Below are 10,972 nucleotides of genomic sequence, written 5' to 3'. Positions count from 1 at the left end.
GTGCTGGGTTGGATGTTCAAGGGAAAGGTTCCTTCCACGCATCACGCCACCGACACCACATGGAGCAAATGGATTGCCCTCATCACGCAGCGTGCCCGTATTGGAAACCCGAATCGCCCTGGGATTCTAGAAATTATAACAAACTGGCCTGAAGGTGAGACTTTTGGATTATCTTCTGAAGAAGAGGAAGAGCAAGTGACTCGTGCTGAGGAAGCCCCACCATAGAATGAGCTACCAGAGACTGAAAGACGTTATGCCCTCTTCACTGATGGTTCCTGCCGAATTGTAGGCGCTAACCGAAAGTGGAAAGCTGCAGTATGGAGCCCCACACGACAAGTTGCACAAGCTACCGAGGGACAAGGTGGATCGAGTCAGGTTGCAGAGCTTAAAGCCGTCCAGCTGGCTTTGGATATTGCTGAACGAGAGAAGTGGCCGAGGCTCTATCTCTACACCGACTCGTGGATGGTAGCTAATGCTCTGTGGGGATGGCTGGATCGCTGGAGAAAGGCCAACTGGCAGCGCAGAGGGAAACCCATCTGGGCCGCTGAGATTTGGCAGGACATCGCCACCCGAGTAGAGAAGCTGACCGTGAAGGTTCGACACGTGGATGCGCACGTACCCAAGAGTCGGGCTAATGAAGAGCATCGCAACAACGAGCAGGTGGACCGAGCTGCTAAGGTGAAAGTATCTCAGGTGGATCTGGACTGGCAGCACAAGGGAGAATTATTCCTAGCTCGTTGGGCCCATGATGCCTCTGGTCATCAGGGGAGAGATGCAACATACCGATGGGCCCGTGACCGAGGGGTGGACCTTTCCATGGACAGCATCTCACAGGTCATCCACAGTTGTGAGACCTGTGCTGCAATCAAACAGGCCAAGCGGGTGAAGCCTCTGTGGTACGGTGGACGATGGTCAAAGTACAGGTATGGGGAAGCCTGGCAGGTTGATTACATCACCCTTCCCCAAACCTGCCAAGGCAAGCGCTACGTGTTGACCATGGTTGAAGCGACAACTGGATGGCTGGAGACCTACCCTGTGCCTCACGCTACAGCCCGGAACACCATCCTGGGCCTGGAAAAGCAAGTCCTGTGGAGACATGGCACCCCTGACAGGATTGAGTCAGACAACGGGACTCATTTTAAGAACAGCCTCATCAACACCTGGGCCAGAGAACACGGTATCGAATGGATATATCATATTCCTTATCATGCACCAGCTGCCGGAAAAGTTGAACGCTGCAATGGACTACTTAAAACCACCCTGAAGGCACTTGGTGGGGGGACCTTCAAAAATTGGGAAGTGAACTTAGCAAAGGCCACCTGGATGGTCAATACCCGAGGGTCCATCAATCAAGCTGGTCCCGCCGAGTCTGAACCCTTGCACACAGTGGATGGAGATAGAGTCCCTGCGGTACACCTGAGGGGTATTTTAGGAAAGACTGTTTGGATCAATCCCACCTCAGGCAAAGGCAAACCCATCCGTGGGATTGTCTTTGCTCAAGGACCTGGTTGCACTTGGTGGGTAATGCAAAAAGATGGGGAAACCCATTGTGTACCGCAAGGAGACCTAATCTCAGGTGAGAACGGTGTGTAGGGTTTCATTGTATATATATATATATATATGTATGTGTGTGTAGAGTTTAAAGAAGGTATTGATTTGGGATGATGCAGATGGTAATAGAATAAGGGGTGGATAATGTCCTGTTTTGCAGTGTATTCTATTACCATCCCCATCAGCCGTTGAAATCAGGTGGGGCAGTGTTTCCTTGCCTCCTCCCCCCAGACTATCTTGCTGTTAATGGCCCATCATTGTCCTGCCGCATGACTCAGAGATAACTCCCTCTGGACTATCATCTGTTAATGAGCCCAATCAACACCTGGCCTCATGACTTATTACCCCATTGTGAGATGCTCCACCCAGAGGGAGGAACCAAGCATCCCAGCGTGGATATAAGCTGAGGCTGAACACCAGAGAGGGGACCTTTCCACTGGATTTCCAGAGGACAGGAGCTACACAGTCACCACTGGACCTTCTGAGGAAGAGCAGACCCTCTTTTCTACAGGATCACCGCTTCAGAGGACTGCAGCCACCATTCTAGCAGACTGCTACCACCACCCTGCCTAACAGGGACTCAGGTTGTATCTTGACTCTGTCAGTTTGAACCAGTGTTTTCTTTTAGTTTTTTTTTCTTTCCTTTTCTTTAAACTTCCCCATTAAATTGTTATTCTGACTTGGTGCCTCCCACTGGTTTGTTTTCAAACTAGTACAATGTCTCTGATCAATTTCTTTATTTTTACCCCAATTTTGGGTGTTTTTAAGGGATGAAGATGGATCAAAAGAAAATTTGGGCTAAAACAAAAGGACCATCAGCCAGGTGTCTTCCCAACGTGGATCACAGGGAATGTGGGTCACCAGGGCTCTTCCCAACGTGGGTCCTCTGCTGGGGGATGAAGTTGGAGCAGAGGACAAAGCTCTTGCCATAGTCATGGCACTCACAGGGCTTCCCTTACTGGTGGCTCTGTTGGTGTGGGGTCAACTGTGAGCTCCTGGAGAAGCTCTTCCCACACTCATGTGGGAACTCATGGGGACACTCATAGGGCCTCTCCCCGGTGTGGATGCACCGGTGGGTGACAAGGGTGGAGTTGTACTTGAAGCCTTTTGTGTGGTCAGGGCAGCAGAAGGAGCACTCCTCTGTGTGCCTGCGCTGGTGCCCGAGGAGACTGGAGCTCTTCCCACCCTCAGGACACTCACAGGGCCTCTCCCCAGTGTGGATCCTCTTGTGGCAGAGCAGGCTGGAGCTCCAGCTGAAGCTCTTCTCACATTCCAAGCACCTGTTGGGCTTCTCTCTGCCATGAAGCTGCTCATGAACCCCCAGCTCTGAGCTCTGCCTGGATCTGCAGCTGCCTTCCCAGCACAGGGTGGGTCTTTCCTCCTCAGAGCACCCTGGGCTGCGTTTGGAGCCCGCCCAGTCACTTCCCAGCCCCTTCCCAGCCCCGGCTGAGTTTCAGCCCTGTGTGCCTCTGTGCTGTGCCCGGGCTGGCTGCAGGCAGTGCCCCAGCCCTGCTGGGCTGTGCCCAGGAGCTGCTCCTGGCCAGAGCTGTCTCTCTGCAGCGCTGCCGCTTGCCAGGAGCTGCCTCTGTGCCAGGAGCCCGGCCCAGCTCAGCAGCACACACACAGCACAAGGACTGCAATGACCCTCTCGGGCCTTGGTGCTGAGGCCCTGAACATCAGGCCCTGACAGGGACTGGCACAAACCTCCCAAGAATTCCAGCCAGAATTGAACTTCAAAGTTTCTGGAAGTTTTCATGGGTCCCAGTGAGGGACACGACTGAGAAAGTGTCCCCAGGCTGCAGTCAGAGCAGAGAACTGGAGGCAGGGATGACAGGGGGGACAAAGAGAAGCCAAGTCTTGGTGCCCTGGGGCACAGCAGCGTCTGGGCCACCAAGGGCTGGGAGGAGACACCTTGTCCTGAGGCCCTGGGACCTCCTGGGCACAGCCCCAGCAAGGCTGGGCACTGTCAGCCCCTTGTCCTGCCCTCAGCATCCCCCCACATCCCAGTGGCCTCAGGGATCTGCTGGAAGGAGTCCCTGCGGAGCCTTGGTCAGGAATGGCCCTGGGGGCTCCTCAATGCTCCCAGGGACTGCAGGGTTTTCAAAGGACTTTGGCTTTGGCTTTTGCCTGGGAGTCTCTGAGAGCTTTGTGCAATCCTGGCCCCCAATTCTCTGCTCTAATGAGTCCCTGCAGATTCTTTGTCAGTAACAACACTCAGTGGGGCTCATTAATGCTTCAGGGTACTCAGGGGTAATTTAAGTCCTTCTTTTTGACACTGACTCTCTGAGAGGTTTGTGCAGTCATGGCCTCCAATTATCTCCAATTACTTTAACGAATCCCTGGAGAGCTTTGCACTGACACTCAGTGGGGCTCATTAATGCTCTGAGATACTCAAGGTTTTTAAGGTACTTTGGCCAGAAAGTCATTTACACTTCACTCAGCTTTCCCCCCTCTCCGGTCTCTGCCCCTTCCCCCAGCACGCCGCCGCCTCGGTGCTCTGGATCGCTTCAGAACTCAAGGCAGGCACCCCCCTCCGGTGCCTCCGCAGTCTCCAGCCTCATTTGCAGCTGCCAGTTCCCGTGGCAGGTGTGAGTTCTGATGGGAGAACAGTCTTCCTGGGATGCACGCGGTTTATCTTCTTTGTTCCTCTAAGATATCTCGGCTCCTGGCTCTGTAGTTTCTCAAATCAAAAGACATTTATTACCATGTGTTCATTAATACATTTCTTAGCGTATTCCAACTATTTCGAAGTTACAGTTTACCTGAATCTCGTTTCTACTTAACTGCATTTTATCTTAACGCTATTTCTACATAGTACATCATCATTTCTAAATGTTAAAATCATAGATGCGAAAGACAACATTTATCATTCACTCATTTCTCACAATTGGAATCTGGATTGCAAAAGCTGACAGACAGACCCCGAGTGCCGACGGACACCCGTCCCCGGCGTCACGGCCCAAGGGATCGGAGCTGCGGCTGGCGGGGCTGGAAGCTCCGTCCAGCAGCTCCGCTGCCGCCCCCAACCCTCGGGCTGGACCGTGGGGTCTGGGACACAACCCCGTGCTGGGGGGCAGAGCCGCTGCTGGGGCCATCGCTGTGTCCAGGGCATCCTTTGTGCCCCTCGGGCAGCTCCAGGCTTTTTAAGTCGCCGCGCAGCGGCCTCTCCCGGTGGTGCTCTTTTATAATTTTTTATAATTTTTATAATTTTTCCTTCTAATCTCTATATTTTACTCCATTCGCACCTCCCATCCCACGCCCTCCGCTGCGGCTCTTTCAGCGCCGGGCTCCTCGCCGGTGTCTCGGTGCAGCTCCTTCAGTGCCACGGGCCGGCGGAGACGCCCCTCGCTGCGGCTCTTTGATCGGATTTTCTCATTTTCTCGGGGTTTTCTCTCGTTCCCAGCTCGCCCGTCCCGCGAAGCGGCTCCTTCAGGGGCCCGGGGCGGCACCGAGCCCTCGGGGCGGCTCCAAAGGGCCCCGCCCGCCGCCGCTGCCCGAGGCCTCCCCGCTGCTGCCGGGGATCGGACACCGCGGGCGGCCCCGGCCCCTTCCTCTTCTTCCTCTTCTTCCTCTTCTTCCTCCTCGCTGCTGCCGGGATTCAGCTCCTTCTGCCGCTCCTGCCCGGCACGAAGCGGCGGTGCCGCTGACGGGGCCGGAGCGCGGCTGCCCCGCGACTGCCCCGCGCCTCAGGGCCGGGCCGGGGAGTGACCGCACGGCTGAGGAGGGACCCCCCGCTGGCCAGGGCAGGGACTGACCCCATGGGAGGGACCCCGCGCCGGAGCACGGAAGGATTCCTGTCCCCGAGGGGGAAGCAGCGGCACGAACTGACCGCGACTCCCATCCTTTCTCCCTGCCCCGCTGGGCACAGCAGGGAGGAGCCGGGGATAAAGTGAACTCCGGCAAGGAGAAAGAGGTCGGGGGAAGGTTCTGTACCAGTTTATTTTCCTCCTCACTCTCCAGTTCTGATTCGCTCCGTCCCAAATCCAGTTCATTCCCCACGTCGGGGCTCTTGTGGCCGCGATGGCGATCCCTGAGTGACCTCTCCCTGCCCTCACCCCGAGCCACGAGGACTCGGATCTGTTCCAGTTCCGTGCAATTCACGGGCATTTGGGGCAGCTGGAGCGAAGCAGCTGGAAAGCACAGCGGGCTCGAGAGGGACTCAAGCAGGGCAGGAGCCGGGGCTGCCCCGAGGGAACTCTCCCGACACGAACCTTCCCGGGCTCTTTCTACGGGAATTGCGGGGAATGTTTCCATTCCTCGCTACAAAGCAGAGTCACAAGTGGAGCTGAGCTTTCAGCTTGAAAGGAAGGAATCGAACGTTTGCGCGGGGACTGCTGGAACCTCAAGGTGTCCCTTGATACTTTAGTTTCGGAAATATTCAGCCCCTCAGCAGCGATGTCTCTCCCAGCCCACCGGCTCCGGGCTCAGACCCGGCTTGGAGCTCGGAGAAGAAATGCAAAGTCCCAACAGAATGAGCTCTGCCGTTATTTTCTTTTTTTTTCCCATAGTTATTTTATGCTATTTTACTGTAAAATCTATTTTACTTTTAGGGTTTTTTTTCTTTTTTTCCTTCTATTACATCGTTTTTGTTCTCTATTCCCCCTCACGCAGCCTTTGTTCCCCTCCCGGAGGTTTGTGGTGAGGTGCTGTCCCACCGGCTCTCCCCGGAAACCAACGAAATCAATTGAAATGATGATGAATTGTTGAACTCTTTCCGCTGCTGTTTCCAGAAGGCCCCGGGAGGAGCCGGGGGCGGGAGGGGGGTCCCGGTGCCGGGGGCAGTCACCGCTCGCCGGGCGGATCCCGGTGGCGCAGCTTGGGAGCCGCGGAAGTGCCCGAGGGAGCGCGGGGGCGGGGGAAGAGGGGGTGCGAGGGGGTATCGGTGCGGGATAAGGGGGCTCGGGGGGGTCTCAGCGCCGGGGATGGAGGTGCCGGGCGGTGCCCGTGCACGGGAGTGGGGGTTCAGACCTGGATATGGGGGTGCAAGGAGGTCCCGGTGCCGGGAATGGGGGTCAGGTGGTCCCGGTGCCGGGAACGGGGGGATGGGGGCGTCCCCGGCCCGGAGATAGAGTTTCAGGGGGGTCCCGGGGCCCAGAAACGGTGGCTCAGGGGGTTTTCCTGGGACGGGGAATGTGGGTTCAGGGAAGTCCCCTTCCCGGGAATGGGGCTTCAGGGACGTCCTCGTGCCAGCTAAGGGGAACAGGGAGTCCTGGTGCCGGGCAGGGGGATGCGGGGGGGGTCACAGTATCCAGAAATGGGGGTTCAGGGGGTTTCGGGGAGGCCCCGGGGCCAGACAAGGGGGGAACAGGGGGGTCCCGGTGCTGGGGAAGGGGATGCAGGGGGGTCACAGTGCCCGGGAATGGCGGTGGAGGGTGTTCTAGTGCCCGGAAATGGGAGCTCAGGGGGTTCCCGTGCCCGGGAATTGCGGCTCGGGGGTTCCCGTGCCGGGGTCCCACTCGCCCCTCGCCCCCCCAGGAGCGCCCCCGGCCCCAGCGCTGGAGCCATCGCGCTGCTCCGCTGGCCCCGCCCCCAGCCCGGCCCCGCCCCCAGAGCCGCCTCCGGCCCCGCCATTGGCGCCGCTCTTTCCTGCCCGCCAATGGCAGCTCGGGCTGCTCGTGACGTCACCGGTGGCCGGGCAGATCCCGGCGGCGCAGGGCGGGAGACGGAGAAGCCAAAGGGACCGAGGGAGCGCGGGGGGAGGGGACGGGGCAATTCCAGGGAATTCCCCTGGATCCCCTCCTGGCATCCCCCGGACCCTCCTCGGCCGCGCCCTGCGGGACCCCCGGACCGGGCCGGGCTGAGCTCCCGGGCCCCGCGGCCAAACTCTGCCTGGAACCCGCTGGGTTCGGCCCGGAGCGGGGCAAGCACCGGGAGCCGCGGATCCATTTTGTCCCGCGGCTGCGGGGCCCCGGCCCGGCGGAGCAGGACTGGGCGCTGTGACCCCGATCCCTGACTCCCAATCTCCTTCTACCTCTCCTCTCCTGTCCCTTTCCTTTGGGTGATCATAAATCCCAGAGCGGCTGCAGAGCCCCGTGCCCAGTTCGGGTTTCCCAGGAAAGGGAGGCCTGGGGCTGCGGTGCTCCGGGATGGCCGGGAATGGGGGTCCGGGGGTCTCCGGGGTCAGGAAAACAGGGGATGCAGGGGCTGGGAGAGGAGGATACGCGGGACAGGGGGTGCAGGGGGGCCCCAGTCCCCAGGAATAGGGATCCAAGGGGGTACCAAGTAAAAGGGGGGTTCCCCAAAGACCCCTGCCAGGGGAAAGCAGGAGCTCAGTGTAAGAAGCAAGAGGGTGACCCGGCCCGGACCTTCTGGAAACAGCAGCTGAAAGAGTTCAAAAATTCATCATAATTTCGATTGATTTCGTTGGTTTCCAGGGGAGAACAGGTGGGACAGCACCTCACCACAAACCTCCGGGAGGGGAACAAAGGCTCTGGGCGGGGAGGGGCGAGGGAAATCGAGAAAAAAACCCGATGTAATAGAAAGGGAAAAAAAATGGGGAAAAAAAAAGCAAAACTAAAAGTAAAAGAGAATCTACAATAAAATAGCATAAAATAACTATGGCGAAAAGAAAATAACGGCAGAGCTCCTTCTGTTGGCACTTTGGGTCTCTTCTCCGAGCTCCGAGCTGGGTCTGAGCCAGGAACGGGCGGGCTGGGAGAGACATCGCTGCTGAGGGGCTGAATATTTCCGAAACTAAAGTATCAAGGGACACCTTGAGGTTCCAGCAGTCCCCGCGCACACGTTCGATTCCCTCCTTTCAAGCTGAAAGCTCAGCTCCACTTGTGACTCTGCTTTGTAGCGAGGAATGGAAACATTCCCCGCAATTCCCGTAGAAAGAGCCCGGGAAGGTTCGTGTCGGGAGAGCTCCCTCGGGGCAGCCCCGGCTCCTGCCCTGCTTGAGTCCCTCTCGAGCCCGCTGTGCTTTCCAGCTGCTTCGCTCCAGCTGCCCCAAATGCCCGTGAATTGCACGGAACTGGAACAGATCCGAGTCCTCGTGGCTCGGGGTGAGGGCAGGGAGAGGTCACTCAGGGATCGCCATCGCGGCCACAAGAGCCCCGACGTGGGGAATGAACTGGATTTGGGACGGAGCGAATCAGAACTGGAGAGTGAGGAGGAAAATAAACCCTGGAACAGAACCTTCCCCCGACCTCTTTCTCCTTGCCGGAGTTCACTTTATCCCCGGCTCCTCCCTGCTGTGCCCAGCGGGGCAGGGAGAAGGGATGGGAGTCGCGGTCAGTTCGTGCCGCTGCTTCGCCCTCGGGGACAGGAATCCTTCCGTGCTCCGGCGCGGGGTCCCTCCCATGGGGTCAGTCCCTGCCCTGGCCAGCGGGGGGTCCCTCCCCAGCCGTGCGGTCACTCCCCGGCCCGGCCCTGAGGCGCGGGGCAGTCGCGGGGCAGCCGCGCTCCGGCCCCGTCAGCGGCACCGCCGCTTCGTGCCGGGCAGGAGCGGCAGAAGGAGCCGGGCGGCGGCGGGGGCTGAATCCCGGCAGCAGCGAGGAGGAAGAAGAGGAAGAAGAGGAAGAAGAGGAAGGGGCCGGGGCCGCCCGCGGTGTCCGATCCCCGGCAGCAGCGGGGAGGCCTCGGGCAGCGGCGGCGGGCGGGGCCCTTTGGAGCCGCCCCGAGGGCTCGGTGCCGCCCCGGGCCCCTGAAGGAGCCGCTCCGCGGGACGGGCGAGCTGGGAACGAGAGAAAACCCCGAGAAAATGAGAAAATCCGATCAAAGAGCCGCAGCGAGGGGCGTCTCCGCCGGCCCGTGGCACTGAAGGAGCTGCACCGAGAGACCGGCGAGGAGCCCGGCGCTGAAAGAGCCGCAGCGGAGGGCGTGGGATGGGAGGTGCGAATGGAGTAAAATATAGAGATTAGAAGGAAAAATTATAAAAATTATAAAAAATTATAAAAGAGCCCCACCGGGAGAGGCCGCTGCGCGGCGACTTAAAAAGCCTGGAGCTGCCCGAGGGGCACAAAGGATGCCCTGGACACAGCGATGGCCCCAGCAGCGGCTCTGCCCCCCAGCACGGGGTTGTGTCCCAGACCCCACGGTCCAGCCCGAGGGTTGGGGGCGGCAGCAGAGCTGCTGGACGGAGCTTCCAGCCCCGCCAGCCGCAGCTCCGATCCCTTGGGCCGTGACGCCGGGGACGGGTGTCCGTCGGCACTCGGGGTCTGTCTGTCAGCTTTTGCAATCCAGATTCCAATTGTGAGAAATGAGTGAATGATAAATGTTGTCTTTCGCATCTATGATTTTAACATTTAGAAATGATGATGTACTATGTAGAAATAGCGTTAAGATAAAATGCAGTTAAGTAGAAACGAGATTCAGGTAAACTGTAACTTCGAAATAGTTGGAATACGCTAAGAAATGTATTAATGAACACATGGTAATAAATGTCTTTTGATTTGAGAAACTACAGAGCCAGGAGCCGAGATATCTTAGAGGAACAAAGAAGATAAACCGCGTGCATCCCAGGAAGACTGTTCTCCCATCAGAACTCACACCTGCCACGGGAACTGGCAGCTGCAAATGAGGCTGGAGACTGCGGAGGCACCGGAGGGGGGTGCCTGCCTTGAGTTCTGAAGCGATCCAGAGCACCGAGGCGGCGGCGTGCTGGGGGAAGGGGCAGAGACCGGAGAGGGGGGAAAGCTGAGTGAAGTGTAAATGACTTTCTGGCCAAAGTACCTTAAAAACCTTGAGTATCTCAGAGCATTAATGAGCCCCACTGAGTGTCAGTGCAAAGCTCTCCAGGGATTCGTTAAAGTAATTGGAGATAATTGGAGGCCATGACTGCACAAACCTCTCAGAGAGTCAGTGTCAAAAAGAAGGACTTAAATTACCCCTGAGTACCCTGAAGCATTAATGAGCCCCACTGAGTGTTGTTACTGACAAAGAATCTCCAGGGACTCATTAGAGCAGAGAATTGGGGGCCAGGATTGCACAAAGCTCTCAGAGACTCCCAGGCAAAAGCCAAACCCAAAGTCCTTTGAAAACCCTGCAGTCCCTGGGAGCATTGAGGAGCCCCCAGGGCCATTCCTGACCAAGGCTCCGCAGGGACTCCTTCCAGCAGATCCCTGAGGCCACTGGGATGTGGGGGGATGCTGAGGGCAGGACAAGGGGCTGACAGTGCCCAGCCTTGCTGGGGCTGTGCCCAGGAGGTCCCAGGGCCTCAGGACAAGGTGTCTCCTCCCAGCCCTTGGTGGCCCAGACGCTGCTGTGCGCCAGGGCACCAAGACTTGGCTTCTCTTTGTCCCCCCTGTCATCCCTGCCTCCAGTTCTCTGCTCTGACTGCAGCCTGGGGACACTTTCTCAGTCGTGTCCCTCACTGGGACCCATGAAAACTTCCAGAAACTTTGAAGTTCAATTCTGGCTGGAATTCTTGGGAGGTTTGTGCCAGTCCCTGTCAGGGCCTGATGTTCAGGGCCTCAGCACC

The sequence above is a fragment of the Coloeus monedula genome (assembly GCF_965178545.1).
Source record: "Coloeus monedula genome assembly, contig: HAP1_SCAFFOLD_166, whole genome shotgun sequence".
In the NCBI taxonomy this organism is placed as follows: Eukaryota; Metazoa; Chordata; class Aves; order Passeriformes; family Corvidae; genus Coloeus; species Coloeus monedula.
This window is presented reverse-complemented; position numbering follows the sequence as displayed.